Source organism: Astatotilapia calliptera, chromosome 23 (assembly GCF_964374335.1).
Source record: "Astatotilapia calliptera chromosome 23, fAstCal68.1, whole genome shotgun sequence".
NCBI classification, from domain to species: domain Eukaryota; kingdom Metazoa; phylum Chordata; class Actinopteri; order Cichliformes; family Cichlidae; genus Astatotilapia; species Astatotilapia calliptera.
The window spans coordinates 28,317,235-28,326,652 of NC_137443.1; the positions used below are offsets into that span (position 1 = coordinate 28,317,235).

At 38.3% G+C, this 9,418-nt stretch overlaps 1 long non-coding RNA gene across 2 annotated transcripts; it reads right to left on the reverse strand.

Annotated features, from left to right (window-relative positions):
- Window positions 1-910: 910 nt before the first annotated feature.
- LOC113020152 (uncharacterized) lies at window positions 911-5,445 on the reverse strand. Of its 2 annotated transcripts, none has more exons than XR_013905082.1 (6): window positions 5,371-5,445; window positions 4,567-4,635; window positions 2,878-2,948; window positions 2,722-2,759; window positions 2,478-2,639; window positions 911-1,961 (listed from the first exon to the last, which is right to left on the reverse strand). It is a non-coding gene; the product is annotated as an uncharacterized LOC113020152 (long non-coding RNA). The 2 variants fall into 2 exon arrangements; XR_013905081.1 differs by having other exon boundaries at window positions 5,136-5,427.
- Window positions 5,446-9,418: the final 3,973 nt, after the last annotated feature.

Below are 9,418 nucleotides of genomic sequence, written 5' to 3' on the forward strand. Positions count from 1 at the left end.
CGCGATGCGCCTGCTGTCTCAGTCTGTTCCCAATACCAGCGCGTTTCCCCCGGCGCTTCTTTGTTCTGCGCCTCAGATGAGCGGCCCGTCCTTTGTTGTTCTCCGCGCTGCGTAGAATCTCTGGCGGCCAGGAAGGGTCGGGTTTAAAAGTGTCCAAGATTAGATGTGCAACCTTGGCACCGATGTTTACAAGTGATCCGCTGTCATATGCTATAAGACTAGAGGATTTTGGGATGTAAACCAGAGCAAAAAATAAGTAAAAAACAAGAAAAGTGGATAGTCGGAGCGGTCAAGAAGGCGTCTGGACGTGGCCGCGCCATCTTGTAATCTACGAATATGCAAAAGCATTTGCTCACAAAACACACGATAACCTTAAATGAATGTTGTGTTTTTAATTCCGCTCCGGACTCGTGAATCTCAACCCAGCAGCAGCGGTAACGTTTGCACGTCCTCTCCCGTTAATACGGCAGGTAAATAATCAACTAACAGTGCATGTTATGTTAGCACGATCTGCCTTATTACAAAACCTGCACTGTAAAACCTGACAAGTTAAGTTAACTCAAATGATTTGGGGAAACCGATTGCACCAATTGATTCAAGTTTTATAACTTAAACAGTTTGGGGTTATTTAAGTACTTTATTAGAGTCCCAAGAACCCAAAGCAAATATGATAATGTAACTCAAATGCATTATGTTTATTTACTCATTGTATTTAGTATGTTTCAACTTAAACCATTAAATTTCTTGTACTAAGATGCTGTATTTATTCAAACTTATTTAAAGTGTTACATGCTCATATTCAAATTAAGTTAAATTAACTTAAATAGTTGTATTTAAACAACTTAATCCAATTGGGGAAACCGATTGCACCAAATGGTTCAAGTACTATTAACACAAAACCAAGCTATTATTCTTTCCATTCAGTTTTTATTAACTTTAACTGCAGAGAAAATACAGAATGAATACAACCATACTTTCAGTCATAACCTATGACTGCTAAAGCCATGATCAAATAACAAATAATTAGGCATTTTAAAACTTGCACTTTTAGGGAATTTTGAATGTTTTTTGTAGCATTTTGAAAATCGATTAAATGTACAAAACACAAATTTAGTCATGTAGACCTGATACATAGGTGTACATCATAAAAAAACAATAGTCTAGAGGCAATTAGAGCCATAACAATCACAATTTTAAGTAACATTTAGTATAATAATGAAATCACATGCACTACAGCAATGCAACTATAGAAAACAGCTGAACTAAGGATGTCACTAACAAAAAGTATTCTCAAAGGTATTTGTGGCTTCGCAACAGTTTTGCCCAGACCTCGAGTGAACTGGCACTCATCACACAATTAAAAAATAAAGCATGAAAGTATACTGTACATATTGACTAATTATCAGTTATCTCGCAAAAGATTTCCATGTAACTAAAATATGTTTTTAGAAATAAGCTTAAGATTACACACTATGTGAAGATTTTTTTCAATCACAAACAAAACGTCAAATATGGATTTTCTCCTTATTCTTAGCTTTCTCCACATTGCCTTTTAGAAAGCTAATTACCCAGAACAAATAAAACTATTGAAGCCATTCACAGATAACTGAAAAAGCACGAATATAGTGACCAGTGAAAAACAAACATCATCTGCACAAGCTCATTTTTTAGTGTCTGCAATTTTGGTTTTAGTTGCTTTCTCTCATCGTCTAGCTTCAGCAACACTACTTGAATGAACTCAAAAAAGCCAGTATACTTCATAGGATAGCTCAGATGCAGAGCATAGATTAGCCCAAACAAAGACACCAGGGCATCAGTCCATGAGTGATGAGTCATAACAAACTGATCTTCAAGTTCTATGAACACTTGGCGTGGTGAGAAAGGAACTCCTCCAGGCACCTCCTCTTCATCGACATCAGCAACCAGAGCAATTCTATGGCTTCATAGAACTCAATTTCACCCTAAGATATAATACAGAGTGCACAATTATTCATCTGTAATATCTCTGTTAAAAGCATAAATACAAATGTTCAGGCACCTTTCTTCAGTTTTTCAAATTCTATATATCATAACATGTTTTAAGTTGACAGTGAAGGTTCATTTTTCATTCATCCAGGTAGTCAAATCAAGGATGAAAGAAGTTTATAAGTCATTCAACTTCACGTCTTCAACTTTCAACCCAAGTCCAGATGACTTATAAACTCCTTTCAACCTTTTTTAAATTCAAATGTGCAAATTATTGTAATACCAAAGTACCTTGCATGTTTTGAAAATCTCTGAGGTACATTGGTAGGCCGGCCAGAACTGCTGTTCTAGTTGCATAGATGTCGTTTGTGTCCTTATATTTATATATATATATATATATATATATATATATATATATATATATATATATATATATATATATATATATAAACAAACACATAACAATGGCAACTGCCAAGCAAGCAGAATAATAATTAGTATCTTTTAAATACCTGTTTTCCATATGCCGACAAAAGCTGCTCCATCCTTTCACCGACCCGTCCAGTTTTCCTCTTTTTGTAAAGTCCAGTCAGCTGAGGAGCATAATCATCCAGCGCAGCATAAAACACATGTGGCAGATTCTGATTGGTGATCCGATGAAATTCAAAGTAGAGCTGAAGAGAATTCCAAAAATATTATAAGCAAAACACAGCATACTATATGAGCAGCAAATGTTATATACATAGTTGTACTTACCTGTGTCTCATGAAAGAGTGCTGGCCATGGTCCCTCGCCTGGCAAAATTTGAGGTTATTGGATGAGGGCGATTAACTTTGTCAGAATGTTGGTATGGAAAGTGCAGAATTGCTCTGTTTAAGTCTTCTAAGTTAAAATATCTCTTAGAAATCAAACCTTTAAACAATGTGCCAACTCCACTGAAATGACACCTTCAAACAGGTCGTGTAGGAAGTCAGGTGGGAAGCCTGTGACAGGATGAAAGAAAGAGAGATGGTCAGAAGGAACACAGGTGTTTTTAACACCATAGTTTTCCTTAATGTCATCATTCTGAAGCTCTTGCACAATAATTATCATGAGCATCTTTTGTTCTCATTACATAATTCCCTGTAACAGCATTTTCTGTTTGCATTTCTGTTTGGGTGGCATGACAAAACCTACAGAAATATGTAGACCTGAAACTCTCATTGAAACCAGCAAGTCCATGGGCAGAAGGTTGTCTGCCACAACAGAGTAGACAGTGCCTTTAAGACATTCACCAAGAGTCTCAATGTAGGCACCTACTTCTTCAAGAGTTTTCAGATCATTTACACCCAAACTGGCGTACATCATTGGAATTGCACAGCAGAGCAAGCTGGGTGCAGTGTAGAGCAGAACAAGATTTAACTGGAAAGTTTTCCAGTGTCCAATAAACTGCAAAGACTTTATGTATTTTCTTTGAGGTACCAAGTGGGTTTGTGATCAAAATCATCCACATAAAGTATCATTGACAATTTCTGTCCCTCTTGTGACAGTAGAACATTTTCCTGGTAGTAGGATCCATCACAAAATGACATGAAATGTCCAGGAATCTGTGTGGGTGCTTGTTTAATTTCTTCAAGCACATCATTTTTTTTTCAACAACAATTGCAAAGATGTGAGAATAGGCACATACATATAAGTGTGCTTTGACGATTCAATTAAATACTCCACAGGTTTGACATATGGAAAATTTTCTTCATAATATGATTTCCTCCTCTTTGCTGTAGCTAGTGGTCCTTCAGATGTGACACATTTATGTAAAACATTACTATCAGAAACTGCCTGACAAATCTCATCCACCAGTTTGTCCGTATATGTACAGTTGTGCTTTTTCAGTATATCTACAACTGATTTTCTAACCAGAGGTACTGATAACAAAAACAACTGATCAATATGCTCAATAATCTCCTGTGTTGCTCTCTGGGACACATGGAGAAGGGTCTGCATTTTCAAGAAAAATCCAGCCAGATTGTATTGCAACTGCTCTTCTAAACCCTCAATTCCACTGATTTCACTGGTGGATGCCACTTGATTGTCATCTGATGACTCTATTGAATCAAGCTGCATGTCATCTTTTTGTTCTACATTTATAACACTTTGCACAATGCCTTCATCGTAACTTGTTGAATTTTGGTGGTCTCTGCATTTGTGGGCATTGAAGGTTGAGTAGACATTGGTTTTAAAATTGCAGTTCTTGAAAGGACATGGAACAGTTTCTTTTCGTTTTAAATGCCCCCTCAGATGGATAAACATTTGGCTTTCAATAAATGGCTGCTTAAAATTACACATAGAGCAACAAAATCCATATTTATTCCAATCTGGATAAGAACCGTCTTTTCTTTGCGTGGGAGTGTGCATTGTTGACATGTGTATCTTTAATGAATTAAATGTATTAAATGTACACATGCATGTGTTGTAGAGACAGGGTAAGGGTGAAATTGTGGAGTACTGACCATGGTTGAGCCGATAATGCTTCAACAACATGACTTTTATGGCAGTAGAAAAACTAGACAAACTACACAACTTGCAATTCCACATTTTGATACCAAATCGTTTTAAAATCACCTTTACTGGTTGTCTTTAGTGCAGTGCTGGATGATCTCTCGGCATGCTACTGCTCCTTCAATCGTCAGACTGTAATAACACAAAAGCCATGAGGACAGAAAGCTAGCAGAACAGTTTTTACTTTTACTTCACTTAAAAACAGTCAATCTGAATAACACAAGCTTGGAAAACAGTAAGATTTATTCTTGCACTACAGTTCATTTTCAATTCAGGTAGGTCAACTACTCTATACGTTATAAAATAATAAAGCAATTTTACACAAGTGAAGTACACAATAGGCTAACCCTTGGAAAGTACAGAGTCAGAAACGTTTAGGTTTGGTGCAGTGCAGCTTTGAAAAGGTCAATTATTTCGCGACTAAAATGCCACTAACCATCATATTCAAAATTTGTAAAGGCGAACTTGTCCGTTAAACTCTTAAAATTAACACTAAATAAATTTTCTACTATTTTCACTGTGTCAAAAGTAGGCTACATTTGAACTTGATAAAGGTCAGAGTCAGAAAAGCGTAAACACTGATTTTACCAAAGGTTTTGTGGCATGCAGTTTGCAAAAATCAGACTACTTACCAACTATTGATTGAAACAAGCCACCAACCGTTAATTTTTTAAATTGTGAAGGCAGACTCCATACAGCGCTAGGCGGGAATTGTGTGCTGGCAAGCTAAGTTACGAGCTACTACAACAAAGTAGTCTGATAAATTACAACGAAGTACAACTAAAACAAAGCAGTCTGATAAATGTACGTTTTGTATGCTAGAAGTAAGCATTAACAAAAAAACATAAAAATAACTTTATCTTGTACTTTCCACTCTCTTGATGAGGCTCCTGTCTCATGGCCGACAAGTCCAGGCAAAACACTGGGGGCGGGGCTGTGGATGATGACTAATACAAATGAATTAGCACAACTTAAACAGTTTAAAGCAACAGTACTTAAAACGTTACAAAAACATAATGTGTACTTATTACAATAAAGTTATTATATCATATGTATACTTTTGGGTCTACCTAACACACTTCATGAAAGTTACTTTAACTATTTTTCAGAACTGAGTAAGAACAACTTACTTCTTTTAGTAAGATGCACTGTTGGGTTTTACAGTGTGCCATTACTGTGCATTTAGGTGACCAAGATGAGAGAGACAGACAGAGTCTGGCTGGCGCTCACTGGCAGTTCTCGCTGCAGTCTACCGGTAGCGTCTCCTTTCAGGCCAGGATAGACGAATGTCACCGAGCAGTGACTAAGTTTGTGGTAAAAGGCTTGAACCCATTTGCCACAGCAGATGCCCCCGATTTTCGGTAAGTGAATGTGTTTAGTTGTAGGCAGGGACATTACTGGATATTCTTGTGTAATTGCTACAGAATAATTTATGTTATACTTTGTTATTGCAACAGAAGAATATTTATTTTATTATTTTACATTTACAATTTTTTTCCCCGGGGACCCTGTGACACCCCATTGAAGACCCATAGGCTGTGGATCTCTTAAGATCTCACTGTTGGGTTTGTAAGGCCATGTTACTCCTAAATTTTTCTTGTTCAAAGAGAAGATATAAAACAAAGTTCTAAGCTAATTGACCTTAGTGTTCTCCTTTTTAAAAAAAAAAGAATCGATAAGAGAATCGATAAAGAATGGAATCGTTAAACAGAATCGAAAATGGAATCGGAATCGTGAAAACCTTATCAATACCCATCCCTACTCATATATTCTTAGAGGTATATAATCGATTGCATAGTGATAGGATGCAATCCTGTCGATCCTAACCCCCCCCCCCCCCCCCCACCTACACATACACACAGACAGTACTCTATGTTCACATGTACGCCTATGTAAGACATCATATGTTAATGAAAATATGCATAATTATGTAACCTCAATAAAGAGCAATGCTACGGGGGAACTAACTGAGAGTGACTGGGGTTCGAGCGTCAGGAGCAGCGCTCTTCACAGTTCTCTCCCTTGTGCACGAGATCACACAAAGAGTTCTGCCTGGTGTCCAATGCTTTTTGCAATTGTAGAAGAATTGTCTCTGATTGTTCCAGTGAGGGGTTTGTGCTAGATAGACCCATCAATAACAGATGGAGAAAAATACCTATATTTATAAATGACATACTAAGGAGTAATAATATAGAAATCATAGATTAAGCACTTGCTAAAACCTCACTAATACCTAATATTCTTCTTGTAAACAGGTGTCTGTATTCTGTAATTGATTTTCTCCATGTTTCCTCTGCTTGGCTCTCTCTTTCCAACCTCACATTGCATAATCCAGTGATTACATATAGTCATGGCTTTGTGACATATCCAACTATTTCCAGCTGCCCAGTGAGCCAGCTGTCAAGGACAAACCTTCCTTCCTGATTAGGAAGATCACGTGCTGATTACATAGGGGACATCAGGGTCACAAGTATGGTTGCACCATAGATCTTTGATGACACTGTGGCTCAGAAATACTTGTATAATACATTTGATTCACAAGAACACATGCGCTAACTGATATTTAGTTTTGTTTCAGAAAATTTGATAAGAAATTGTCTTTTCAAGACAGGTGGCTGAAATAGATGAAGGGAGGAGTTTGATGACACCAAAGAATAAGAATTATGTTTGGCTTTGAAGTTGGGGAAGGGATGCTTTCGGGATCTCCTGGATCCCACTAACACAACAGTCCCCAACCCCTGGGCCATGGACCGGTACTGGTTTGTGAGTCATTTGGTAACGGGCCGCGAGAGTTGAGGCTCGGGGGTGAAATTTATGGTTTTCAGGGTTTTTAAAAAATTTTTTTTATCAGTTTTTATTGTTATTATTTTCTTTATCGTTTACTCTGTTTCCCTGTGTCTTTTCCCATGTGTTTTGAATAAATCTAACTTCTTTTGGTACAGGTACTGGTTTCATTTGTTATATTATCTGCGACACCTTAAACCCCGGTCTGTGAAAATACTGTCAGACATAAACCGGTCCGTGGCGCAAAAAAGGTTGGGGACCGCTGCACTAACACAGCTTCCACAGAGGAAGCAGTTTTTGGGAACAAGGAGTACCTGAAGCCCGTCGCTCTGGCTGAGATCATGTGAGGTTAAAAAGCTCCTTCAGCTTTCTTCATCACCTTAAAATATTCTTTATGCCAGGTTGCATCTTCTGCATAACATTTAGGCCACCAGTGCGGACCTTCCTCCACTCTTACCTTCACCCAATGTTAGTCTTCTTGAAATTCCATTTCATTCTTTTCCCATTTCCCTTTTTGCATTTCTCTCCTTTACGTCATACCCACCCATCACCTCCTCATCACCCCTGTTCCATTTACCTACATATCTACTGAAGTCCGCTTCAATCACCAATCTCTGCCAATTCATCCAGAAGTCTACTAAATTCATTTAACCTGTGGGACAACATTCAGCACAACACTGTTTACATAATCTTCCTTCATGATAACCCCTACTCTATTTCTCTTCCAATCTACACGATCGCAAAGCAGTTTGAATCTAATGCTTCTGGCCTTGCTTCCCTTCCAACTGGTTTCTTACACGGACATTAAAACTACCTTCATTTTCTTCATATCAGCCAGCTCTCTCTTTACCAATCATCCACCAGTCATCCCTCCATTTAAAGTACCTACTCTCACTTCCTTCTCTGCCTCCCAACACGTCTTTCCCTTTACCTCCTCCTCCTCTGTCTACCGCCAAACAATTTCCACCTTCTGGTCAACAAAACTATAGGCAGTCGTTGTTAATCCAGACCAGACCAATTTTGAACGGAGGTCTCATTCTGATCATCTCATGATGATCCATATGTCTGATTTGGCAATTAGATGCCCTTGCTGATGGAAACCTCCCCATGTATCCAGGCTTGTGACCGGCACTACTTGGCCAACCCAGTCATGGGTTTGGACTATCTTCCATACTGATCTTCCATGTGTGATTTTTTTTTTTGGTTTTAAATATGCTGTTGAATTGTTGCTGGAATGTGGTCAGCGTCTATGATCTCAGCAAGGTTTCTAATCTCTGTAACATCTTCCACAGACAGATGTGTTGATTTTTAAGAAATTTCCAGAATCACAAGAGAAAGGAATTAATGCTGCAGTTATGTATGCATTTTTATACAGTCAAATAGTCTGTCATCTAGGTCCAGTGAGTTAATAACAACCCTTTCACTGGCCTTTATACACTTCTTTAATAATACTACTGGAGATTTTTCATGTTTCACCCCCCCCCTCCTCCGTTTTACTATTTCCTTCCTCATCTTGCAAAATCCAGTGATTGCATACAGTCATGAATTTACAACAAACATATCCAACAACTCATAGTGTCCCAGCCAGCTATCAAGGACAGTCATTTCTTCCTAAGCAGGAAGATCACGGGTTGGTTTCATAAGGGTCATCAGGGTTACAAATTTCCTTTGGTTGCACCATCGATCTGTGATGAAATTCTGGCTGAACCAGCAAGTCTTTTTGTATTGTGGATTTGTACAAGAATACAGAAATTTGAAATGTCTCTAGTCAGATCATGCATTTTATTACTAGATGAGACCTGATAAGACCATCCATCCTTCAATCCCTCCATCCATCCACTTTCAGAGTGGGGATGGAGCCTATCCACTCTACTCATGAAGTGAAAATCAAACAACATTCAGGCTTGATGTGCTGAAATGTATAGTGAGGATGCATTCTGAGAGAGAAGGAGGGCTACTGAGTCTTAATGGTCTATATTTTGCACCTCTCTTCCTGAGACTGTAGTGGTGGGATCCCTCAGACAAAATAGTGGATACTAGAGGTGAACAAAGCCATCAAGCGGAAGACCTACCTAGTACTTGACAAGCATGAGTGATAGTGGCTGAACCAAAAACTCAGGTGTGGGAGGAG